Below are 11,541 nucleotides of genomic sequence, written 5' to 3'. Positions count from 1 at the left end.
CCCCCCTCCCTCCCCCCTTTCCCCGAAAGGAAACGAAAGACCGCCTATTTGGTCGTATGCATAACATTCATCGATGTAAGCGCTTTCTTTGTGTGTGTAATTTCAAAAATATTAGAGGAAATCCTCTATATGGGTGGAGAGGGAGAAACGACGCATCTAGGCTTTTCGACGTAGGGCTGAACCGACTGTGCCAATTGCGCAGTTACGATCCAAATGGTTTCGTCACCTACGCCCTCCCAAAACAAAAATTAAAAAAGGATAATTTTTTTTTTTAAGATATTGCCATTTGCGAATCCAAAGCAGACAAAAAATATTATCTAGAAAGGCAAACACATTCGCACCATTTAAAGCATTTGTCGGTAGGCGGTTCCATTCGTCGATATGTTTAACGAAGCAAGAGCCCCTAATTTAATCTATATGAAAGCGATGAGTGACGTGTTTGTTGCGCTTAGTTGTAGGGTTTGCATAGGTAACATATTTGCAGTGAATTTCAATTGGGAGACAGACTGTCGATCGAATGCGATTTAAACTAAATACACCAGCTTTACTTTGGATGCTGCCTTGACTGTATGTTTTGTTGCATGAACGGCTTCCAAACTGGGATGGCATATTCAATCGATGTTAATATCAGTGATTTAGGTGCGGTTAATTTGCGCTCTGGACCAGTGGATACTAATTATCGTTGCAGCGTCCAGATTTTTTTCACCACATATTCTGAACACTTTCTCATGTAATTTAGATCTGATTTCAAAATAACACGCAAGCAACTAATCCTGGACACTTCTAAAAGCAGACCCCCAACACAATAGCTGAACTGCGTTGGCGTCACTTTTAAAGCGGTAGCTTTATAGGGACAACTGGACAACCAACCTCAAGAGCCGCGTAAGCATGCAATCTGTAAGTCGGTCAGTCCATAACCATTAAACGATCTTGAAGAAAACGCCAACCGCAGTGCCAGATATCGAACCCCGGTCACCAGCGTGGGTGCCGGGTGCGCTGCTGACTGAGCTACGGACCCAGCATGCAGGAACGGGAGGAGCATAAGCAGGTGGTGTGAGAAAGCGCGCGGAGCGGAGAGTGGTGGAAAGGTCAAGAAAAGAGAGGAGCAGAAAGGGGTGGTGAAGAGAGAGCGCGCGGAACGAGGAAAAGTGGAAAGGGCAGGAAAGCGCGCTTCCCCTCTCTTGGTGACCCAGAAAATTCAGCGCAAATGCTTTGTATCCAGGTGGTGCTGAAGGGAGGCGCGCGCTGCGCGCGCGCCGTCACATATAGACAATGGCGTGACGTAATCTGTTTCCATTCAAAACCTGCCCTAGGCATCACGTGAACTAAGGCCACCACCCACCCCAGGAATTGAACGACTAAAGGCCTGTTCAGTGTTCCCACATACACCGGAGCGCTAAATTAGCGCTACGTAAGCACTTCAAAGGGCGCTCATGTGGCACTTCCTCGCGCGTGACTTAGTTCTAATATAGCACGGGATTAGCGCTTTTGTAGCGCCTTGTTAGCGCTTCTTGTATGGCGGTTATTCCTGCAGATTAGCGCTTGCACTGCGGTTCCGGTTCCTGTGGTTGGGTGTGCAACAACAGTACCATGGCGGACATGGGGGACGCTGAAATAGAAACGCGACAAATGCTCTTACATACGCAAGTAGTGCATATGTGTGCAGAGCCTTCTGGATGCGCGAAATCTTTCGCCACCGAGGTACCGACGGGTATCCGGCGAACCTTGCTCCCAGGCTGAGGGACCGAGACACAGAGCTCTTTCGAAGGTGATCATTTTTTAACTCCGGGTCTTTGAAACCAGGGTCACGCATCTCGAATAGAAAGCGATGAAGTCGTACCCCATCGAGTAGTCGCTCAGAGTCCATGACAGATCTGTATCGTCTGCCCGACACTTTGCTTGGAAAGCGGCTATTTTACTTCCTCTTCTTTCAATGCCAGAGGAAAAACAACAACAAAGGAATCGCCGTGCACGCGCTGTTCCGCAGCAGCAAGCACGGCACAACAAGCGTGAGAGCGCTTACACTGCGCTGCTGAAGCGTTTCTGGAGCGCTAACTGAGCGCCTACTGAAGCGCTTTTGAAGCGCTAACCGAGCGCTACGTCACGCGCAAGCCGGTGCCACATGAGCGCTGCTTCCAGCGTTCATGAAGCGCTAACTGGGCGCCTACTCAAGCGCTTCTGAAGCGCTAACCGAGCGCTACGTCACGCGCAAGTCGGTGCCACATGAGTGCTGCTTCCACCGTTCATGAAGCGCTCACTGAGCGCTCCGCTGTATGTGTGAACCGCGGCCTTTAGGGTCATCCTGCCCTAGGCACAACCTGAACTATTCGCCTCGAGGTCGAACTAAAGGTGACACTACTGTCGCGCTTTTGAGACTCGCCACCGGCGAGTGTGCACGGAGGCTATTAGCAGCGAGATGTTTTCGAGGCGCCCTCCTATGGTTCCCTTTCGTGACATCATTACCTTGCGAACAAGTTCTATGGTGTTTGTAATGAGCATGTTGGAAGCTTGAAATCGTTGCGCTCTAAAACAAAAACTGCCAACACTGTCAGAATTGAAGTTCTTACATTCTTCTTATTTCCGTCGATGAGGAACCCTTTCCTGACGTCATAGTCATCATTTGGCCAATCGTAGAAGGCCAACCACAGCGACGCTTTCGATCGCGCACGTCGCCAGCTACTACAGCTCCACAGCCTGCACAAGCGCCATCACTGGCGGAAGCACTGGGATTTCAACAGGCGGCCGACTCCAGAGCACACCCCACGGAGAGATTGGCGGTCCGAAAAAACAAAACAACGGCTGGCAAATTGGTGGGAAAAAAAAGAAAAAAAAAAAAGAGAGAATAATGTGAAGGGCTACACAAAGAAGCCCACCGGCTTGGACATGATTAGTATGTGACCCCCAGTTCCAAAGGGGAAAGCTACATACAGGGTGTCACAAAAGAAAATTTACACGGTCTTTTTTACCGCAAAAATAAACTAGGCATCGCCGAACGCTCATTCTCCGCCCAAAGGTAGAGCTAGAGGTCACAACCAGATGCCAAAGTTTCAGCCCGATACGATAACTTAATCAAAAGTTATTAGTGATTTTCTGAAAATTTCAACGGGAAAATGGCGGCCGACGGAGTTTTCAAACGCATGGGGCTCTATGGCACCAGAAACCGAAAACGGGCAAAAATGGGTTCCATTTTCCCATTGAAATTTTCAGAAAATCACTTACAACTTTTGATTAACTTATCGGATCGGGCTGAAACTTTGGCATCTGGTTGTGACCTCTAGCTCTACCTTTGGGCGGAGAATGAGCGTTTGGCGATGTCTAGTTTATTTTTGCGGTAAAAAAAAAAAACGTGTAAATTTTCTTTTGTGACACCCTGTACATCATCATCATCATCATCAATGTGTGGATAGGACGATGGCTGCCCCATAATCTATCTGCGGTCGCGGCCAAGAACCTACAGAATATCGCGTTTATTACCTCGTACTGTATCATTGTGAAAGCAATTTCAACAACAAATGGTCCAACACAGCTCATTGCCTCAGTGCAATACCTATTGCACCGAGGTGAGGGTCAGTTTTCACCGATATCCAGCGGCCGGCGCACTGGGGAAAGAGTGGCTCTCGAAGCTAAGATCTCATTCACGCGATGGTTTGCTCTAAACATTTCACCGCCGAAGGCTTCAAACCAAGGATGCATGAGAACCAAGGAAAGTGGAAAAATAAAACTGTTTACATAAGTGTCACGAGTGGCCCAAAGTATAGTATACGCGTAAAGCGTGCGCGTTGATACCCGCTCGCTGCTGGGCAGTGTGAATCTCATTAGTTTGGGTTCTCCCGCTGCGGTGTTTTTGGAGAGGATGCGAATACCACAAACTTATTGCTGCGTAAGAATCCGACTTTTGAAACATTGTAGAATTGTTACTGCTACGAGCCCCCCTATACAATGCCACACTAAAGAAGGCAATGACTGCAGCGGAAGTGACTTGCTCAGTGCCTGCGTGGGCGTCGTACGCACCTGATCAATTTTCTTGAAATTCGGTCGGAAGTACGCGGTAAGTAGGGCTGATGGCAACTGGTCAATCTACCAACGAAGCAACAGGGACTATCTAGCCTAATCAATTACTTGATTATGCTCCCTGAATTTCGCTTACCCTCCGCTTGACGAAGGTTTCGTGCCATTTCGCTTGAAAAACAAATTTTCAACGGCAAATCACTTTACATGAAAACGGAATGATTACATCAAAGGTTAACAGCTCACTAAAGAACATGTGTGCCACGTACGAAGCTCGAGCCTTTCTTTTTCCGAAGTGACTTCACCGCCTATACTGTAAAGCCCTTCGCGACTCCAATATTTTTTGGAGAATTTCAAAATTAGCGAAAAATAAAGGCACGCGAATGCCTCTCTTGTTTTGAGGCCAGAATTCAAGTCTTTAGAATTCGCGAGAGTTAGCGGCCGCGAATAGGTTCCTATGCTTAATTTGCAAATAATTGGGATCGCAAAAAATAAAGGGTTTTGCGTATGCAGCGTTTAAAACGATCGGGAGGACGAATCGTGCGATTCTCTCAAAGACTTATCCGGCCGTTGGAGTTACAAACAATAGTTATTGGGCAGGGGGAGCGCACGAAAGTTCATCGATCGTGGCACCGTTCGTGAGTTTCAGATCCAGAGTGTGGGGATCCTTGCTGAGAGCCGATGACTGCAGTACGTAACTCCGCACGTGTAGTATACGCTCTGTTTTAACTTTTCTGGAGGACGGAAAAGCGTTTCCTGCGATTGCAGACAAAGCTTTAGATAACTGGCTACCAGACGGCTGAAGTGTCGTTAGTCTCAAGCGTAGGTTATTTAGTGGCTCTAGCATGGACTATTTCCAAGATGAATTCTCTCAATCCCCCCCCCCCCATTTTTTTTTTTTTTTTTTCGTGCGCTTAGGGGTTGTTTTGTGCGAGCTAAACCCGAGCGCCCATTCCCCGATGCCGCATCTGCGCTGAAAAAGTGGCGTGCGGTGCACAGCGTGAGCTCGGCTCTGCCGTCGACGTACGGTCGTATACGAGACAGGAAAAATTGACATTTTGGTCCAAATTTAAGACCCGACACCGGTGAAAGACAGACAAATATTAATAGGCAAAAACAATACTAAAAAGATCACTAACCTTGCCTATGCATAGGGTCTTTACCTTTACCTCAAAATCTGTTTTTATTATTTTTTATAGTTTTTTTTAAAGGGGGAGGAGGATGCCGGGAGCTTTACGTACTTATTTATTCGTCATTGCTGTAGCAGACTTTTTTAAAGTTCAGCCAGTTAACCGACTTTCCCTCTTTCCAGCGTTCGCCCGACTTTTAGATACATATTGTCATTTGCCCAACTTAGAATGGAAAAGTGGCGGGGCGCTGCTGAAGCGGCATAACTGGGGTAGAATGTTCACGATAGAAACAAGGCACTAAAACGGTAGACTGAGTTTCTTCTGAAATTGTTTCTCTTTTCCTTTTTTTTTTTTTTTTTTTTTTTTTGTGAGTGCTACCAAAGGCACTAGTATATGCTTACTTCTTCATGTGGTGCCATGCTCGCGCATTGCGGCACAGTTATGTTGCGGATTACACGTTTTTAACTGGGTGCGTATAATCAAGTTGAAAAAACAACATATTTCTATAAGGTTTTTTTTGTTTTTTTTGTAAGGTCAAAAAGGGAATTGCCGCCATAATGAGCTGTGACGCAGAAAATGCCCATATACACAGCCCAGCACGCGTATAAACGTTTTTTGTTTCCTGTCGTTCTCAGTCACGTGGGTTCCGAATCTGATATGCAGGACGAAAAAAAAAATCAAACATATCAACCTGGAATGTGCGAGACAATATAGGTGAGGCAAAACAAGAATGTGTGACCACCACGCATTTTTCGTTAACACCTCTCACCGGGGTGGAGAGATCAAAACGATGTTTTACCGCATACCAGAAGTGAAAACATTCAAGATGGCTGCGCCCTTGTGGAAAAGGTGTATATGCTCGTCGCTTTGGGAAGCGAGCAAAGCAGGCGCCTATACGCACGAACGCTGAAAATGGCATCGGCCAGCGAGACGTCATGACGAGGATTTGCCTTTACCGTGACGTAGTCTTGGTGACTTATCATATCAGTTGCGAACAACAAATTCGATGGCGCGTGTGAAAAGCACGGTGAAAGCCTGGAGTCATTACAGTCTTGAAACAACACCGTCAAAGTAGATACACCGGCATTACTCTTATTCCGATCAATGAAAGCAAAATTAATCGAACGAAAACGTCATTTGGCCAATCGTGGGGTGCCAACCTCAGCGACCCTTCTGGTCGCGCTAATCGCCAATACTCGCTTAGTGCAAAGCGGGAGAAATTGACTATCGTGACGATGCAAAAATACGACTTCCTGAGCTTTAGGTTCGGTGGCAGGAAGGTGAGGCGATAACGTTTTCCATGGCTGGGAACAATTTTAACATTTCTCGAGGACGAAATACCGTTTCCTGTTATTTCAGACCAACACGGCTGAAGTGACGTTCCTAAGAAGCGTCGCTTATTGAGTAAAGCGTGTTTCACATGCAGCGTTTTTGGCCAGAGCGGCGCAATTTCTGCCGTCGCGGCACTCTGGCCAGCACCAGCGGTTGAGCGGCACGAGCGCCGCGACGGCAGAAATCGCACCGCTCTATACTCCGTTTCACCTTATGTTGTACCGCAGAGAAGGCTAGAAGCGCGAGCTCGTAGCGTTGAAAGCTGCTGCCGCCGAGATGTGCCCTAGAGCAAGGAGCTCGCGCTTGTAGCCTTTCCTGCGGTACATCATAAGGAACAGACTATAGGGCCAAAAATGGTCTTAAGCGGGTTTCACATGCAGCGATTTTGGCCCTAAAGCGGCGCGATTTCTGCCGTCGCGGCGCTCGTGCCGCTGAATTGCTGGTGCTGGCCAGAGCGCCGCGACGGCAGAAATCGCGCCGCTTTAAGCCTAGTTCACATGCAGCGGTTTTGGCCCTATAGAGCGGCGCGATTTCTGCCGTCGCGGCGCTCTAGCCACCCTTACAAAAACGGGTCTCAACATTCTTTTTAATTTTTTTAGACTTCTTATTGACTTTCCGCGATCCTACTGAATTCCTTTATAAACGCACTTTGTTTTGACTATTGTCAAAAAACTTTCAAAAGAAAAAATATTGAATTTTTTTGTAGACTTATTTATAAAAAAATTAAAAAGAACTTGTAAAGACGTTTTTCTATAGGATATTTTCTAAAAAAATTCAAAAGGAAAAACAATAGATTTTGTTTTGTAGACTTATTTACAAAAAAATTAAAAAGAACTTGTAAAGACGTTTTTCTGTTGATTATTTTCTAAAAAAATTCAAAAGGAAAAACAATAGATTTTGTTTTGTAGACTTATAAAAAAATAAAAAGTTGTAACAACGTTTTTTGCAGGTTATTTTCTAAAAAAATAAAAAGAAACCTATTAACATTATTTCTTTATAATATTTTATAAAAAGAGTCATTTTTTATTATTTTATTTGGTCTGCGGTCGTGTGCGGGGTCCGATATGACGGATGTTTTTTTTTTTTTTTTACTTTTTATTGAAAATGTGTTGACTTCTTGTTCACTTTGATTACTTTATTTCGACTGACTTCCTGTTGACATGGTCAACAAAAAGTTTGTTTATTTTGTGTTGAAACTTTTTTTATGATTTTCTATTGACTTTCTATTAACTCTACGTTGGATCTTTTTTCTGTTGACTTCCTGTTGAAAGTGTTATCAGAAATACTGCAGACGTTCTATTTACTTCGTGTTTAAATTATTCAGTTGACTTTCTGTAGCCAGTGTCAAAAGAAAAGCTACAGACTTTCTGTTCACTTTTTATTGAACATAATACATCTTGACTAAATGTCAATAGTCACTAAGTTTCTCAATAGTCTCTGACAAGTTGAGAACCATAGGGAGAAGCTTCCGTTCTCCTGCCTCCAGCGCGAGCCTTCTATCCTTGACAACTCTTCGACGTCTCGCGCCCCTCGAGCTCGACTGCGCAGTCAAAGCACGACGGAAGGCATGGGGCGCGTGCTGGAGGCCAGGCGTTCGAAAAACACGCCCTGCCGTTCTCACTTTGTAAATGACAATCGTTGCATTATTGACCATATTCAACCAGTAAAGAAGAGCAAAATAACTATTTTAAAGTGGAGCAACCGCCTTGACTGGCTTTGTCCCGAGTGGTGGTATGCAGAGAAGCGATAAACATTTGTGATATGAGCCGTTTTTGCGGATGTTGTTTTAGCGACTACACGAAATTATTATTAGTTGTACCAATGCTTTTTAGTAAGAGATAGAGTCCACGAACTTCGAAACACTGTCTTTCCTTTGACAGACTTTCGAGAATTAGACCGGAGACTTGGAAACTTAGTAAGTGCTGAGGTGGTCACCGGCTAAATGATTACCTTCAATATGTAGGCTATATAAGGCTCTGGTGCTATCAACAGGACTGTGTTTCTGGTGTTGAGTGCTTGATGGTGTTTGTGTTTGTTTACATTGCTCATTTGTGGGATGTGTATGTATCAAAAAGACACTATTTCCTAACGAAATCAAAAATATATTAAAAATTTAGTGTTTTTTTTAAACGTTAATCTGCGGTTTTGTCGAAAGGAATTCAACAAAATTTATGTAAGAAGGAATTCAAAAGAATGTATGTAAGAAGGAATTCTAAAAAATTTAAGCGGCCAATTTTAACTAGGAGTTAAATAAGTTGTCAAAACAAAGTCTAAAAAACATCAAAAAAGTTTAAAAAGAAATTCAATAGGACTCCAGAAAATTTTCAACAAAAATTCAAAAGAATTTAACTACAGATTTTTATAAGGGCAGCACCAGCAATTCAGCGGCACGAGCGCCGCGACGGCAGAAATCGCGCCGCTTTAGGGCCAAAATCGCTGCATGTGAAACCCGCTTTAGGGCCAAAACCGCTGCATGTGAACTGTGAACTAGGCTATAGAGTAAAGCATGGGAAACACGCTTTACTCTAAGACCCTTTTCGAAATTCAGTACCATCTGGTATCTCAAATATACTTCTGTCGTACGAATGGCGGTAATCGACCTGCAGTCTAGTATTTTGCCCGGCACCATTACTTTTGCTAGTCAAGGGCAGACGAGAATGTGGTCTTTAACTTGCAATTATTTCTGGATCTGTCAGAATCGATGATGACAATATACAAGCGGTAGTAATTAACGAAGTGGCTTCATTTTGACACAGTGATAAACTTTTATACATCAAGAGGGCCGCGGTCCCACTGAATGTGGCAGTTTAGGTACTTTTTGGCAGGCCATTACTCATCTCCTTTTAAATACTGTTTTGTGGGATTGATGTCATTTGAAAGGCAATGCAATCCTCTTTCATTTGATATTATGTATTTGTTGGTTTTTACTGTTCATGCGCATTTGTAGCGTTGCGAATATGATGGCGCGGACCCTCACTTGCTCCGCTAGTTCATGTTTTATGAACGATCCATTAAAGATAGCACGGTTCCAATATAGCAGTTTTGTTAAGATGATGTCGGAGCAGAATCTAACGATCCACTTTTTTGATATCTGCACTACTTTGTTTTTTTCATCCCTCCAAATATTGCCCTAAAATTGACATTTTTCCGCACAAATATGTTTTTAATGACAAGAGCTAGGGCAATGAAATTAGCTACAGATGTAGTGCTTATAATTGGTAATATGCAGAAAAAAATTTAATGTTGTGTAAATTGCTTTTGTTTAGATATTTTATATCAAACGTAGCACTTTTTTGTGCTTCGTGTCATGGTAGTTCAAATGCCGCTGAAGAAATAATTAAACTATGATAAAATCTTTTATAACATTTAGAGCTACAATGGTTGCCCAAGAGGTGGACGATGGCTTTTTTTCATTTTCAAAGTCATAACGCTCCAGGAGCCCTTCAAACTTACCTGTTTTTGACGCATATCTGTTTTGGACATCAAACAGATTTATTGGCATTTAATAACATTTATAGTTTGGAATAGATATACATTGCGATGTATTAAATTTTCACAATGATATTGCTTTGGCTTCTTAATAGGTGTAGAACTTAGCTAATTTTTAAAACAATTAAAAACTGTTTGGGTGTTTTGTTGTGCTACCTGGCGGATGGCAGACAAACTGCTGATTTCTAATGTTCAAAAAATTTCCGAGGGCGGCGTTGGCGTCTGTATCATCATCAATCTCCGTGTCTTTTTACCCTCACATTTAAAAAATATATTGGAAGATTTACTATCGATAACTGAATGGTTTAAGTACTGGGTCAGGCTAATAAATCTAAGACCAATATTTACACAAGCGTAGCGTGATATAATGTGTTCATTATTCGATATGATTGAAATCAATAAACAATGAAGACGAAGAGGAAAAGAATACACCCGAGTTCACTTTATGCCTAGAGTCACTAAATGAGCTTTAAAGTATCGGCACTCCGTTCCCCAAAATTGTTTTGGGCGCCGCCATTTTGGGTCTTGCTCAGAGCAAACGCAACTGCCGATCATCGTGATCTAAAAGTACGACTTCCTCAGCATTTGATGGGGTGCTAGGAAGCTGATGCAATATTGCAATGCTCTGTCGCGGGTTGTTTAAACATTTGTGAGGGAGGGAAAAGCGTTTCCTGTGATTTTAGATAAAGCTTCATATAACTGGCAACCATGATTTTAAGCCAAAATATGGCCAAGTGTCGTTACTCTGAACCGTAGCTAATTTACTGGCACAAGCGGGAACAATGAAGAAGAGGCAGGTGTCAAAAGGTAGTGGCTTGTCGAATCCACGGGGCTTACGATATGGTCCCTCCAGGTATTACTGGGTGGAGCACTTCATGTGCCCTTTGCTTAGGGTGGAGCACGACATCTGGCCATTTTGTCCCCCTCTTTTATTTTTATTTTTTGTTCAGAAGCGCGTGAAAGAGCGTGTCCCTGCACGCGCTCGTGGCGCTGATTGTGCTATGGCGACATTTTGTTTTCGTCGATTTCTTTGTATTTTCCCCGTGAGCGCGTGCTGTCGGCATCGGGTACTACAGAGGGTGGCATCACCCTAAACAGAAGGACATTGAGGCACCCTAGGTATTACAAGCCTCTTGAACAAGAGCATGAATAGTGTTATTAAATAAGCTACGCTTGAGAGTAGCCACGCTTGGCCTTTGTATGGCTTAAAATTATGGTTGCCAGTTATTTGAAGCTTTATCTGAAATCACAAGAAACGCTTTTCCGTCCCCCACTTTAAACAGTTTGCGACAAAGCAAAGCAACATTACATGAGCTTCCTAACACCGAATCTAATGCTGACGATGTCGCACTTTTGAATCATGACGATCGGCAGTTGCGCCTGCTCTGCACAAGCACCAAAATGGCGGCGTTCACAACACTGTCGGGGAAGAGAGTGCCGATACTCTAAGCGCAGCTCATTTATTGGCTCTAGTTGCCGCGAAACTCCTTTTCCCTGACTGAAACTGAAAGTAAATATGAATAATACACCATTATTATAGCTTATTTAGTTATAACCAAATACACATAATGAGAGGAGGAAG

Source organism: Ixodes scapularis, unplaced genomic scaffold (assembly GCF_016920785.2).
Source record: "Ixodes scapularis isolate PalLabHiFi unplaced genomic scaffold, ASM1692078v2 PGA_scaffold9__187_contigs__length_104089568, whole genome shotgun sequence".
NCBI lineage: Eukaryota > Metazoa > Arthropoda > Arachnida > Ixodida > Ixodidae > Ixodes > Ixodes scapularis.
The sequence above is the reverse complement of the archived record's forward strand: the minus strand, read 5'-3'. Positions refer to the sequence as shown.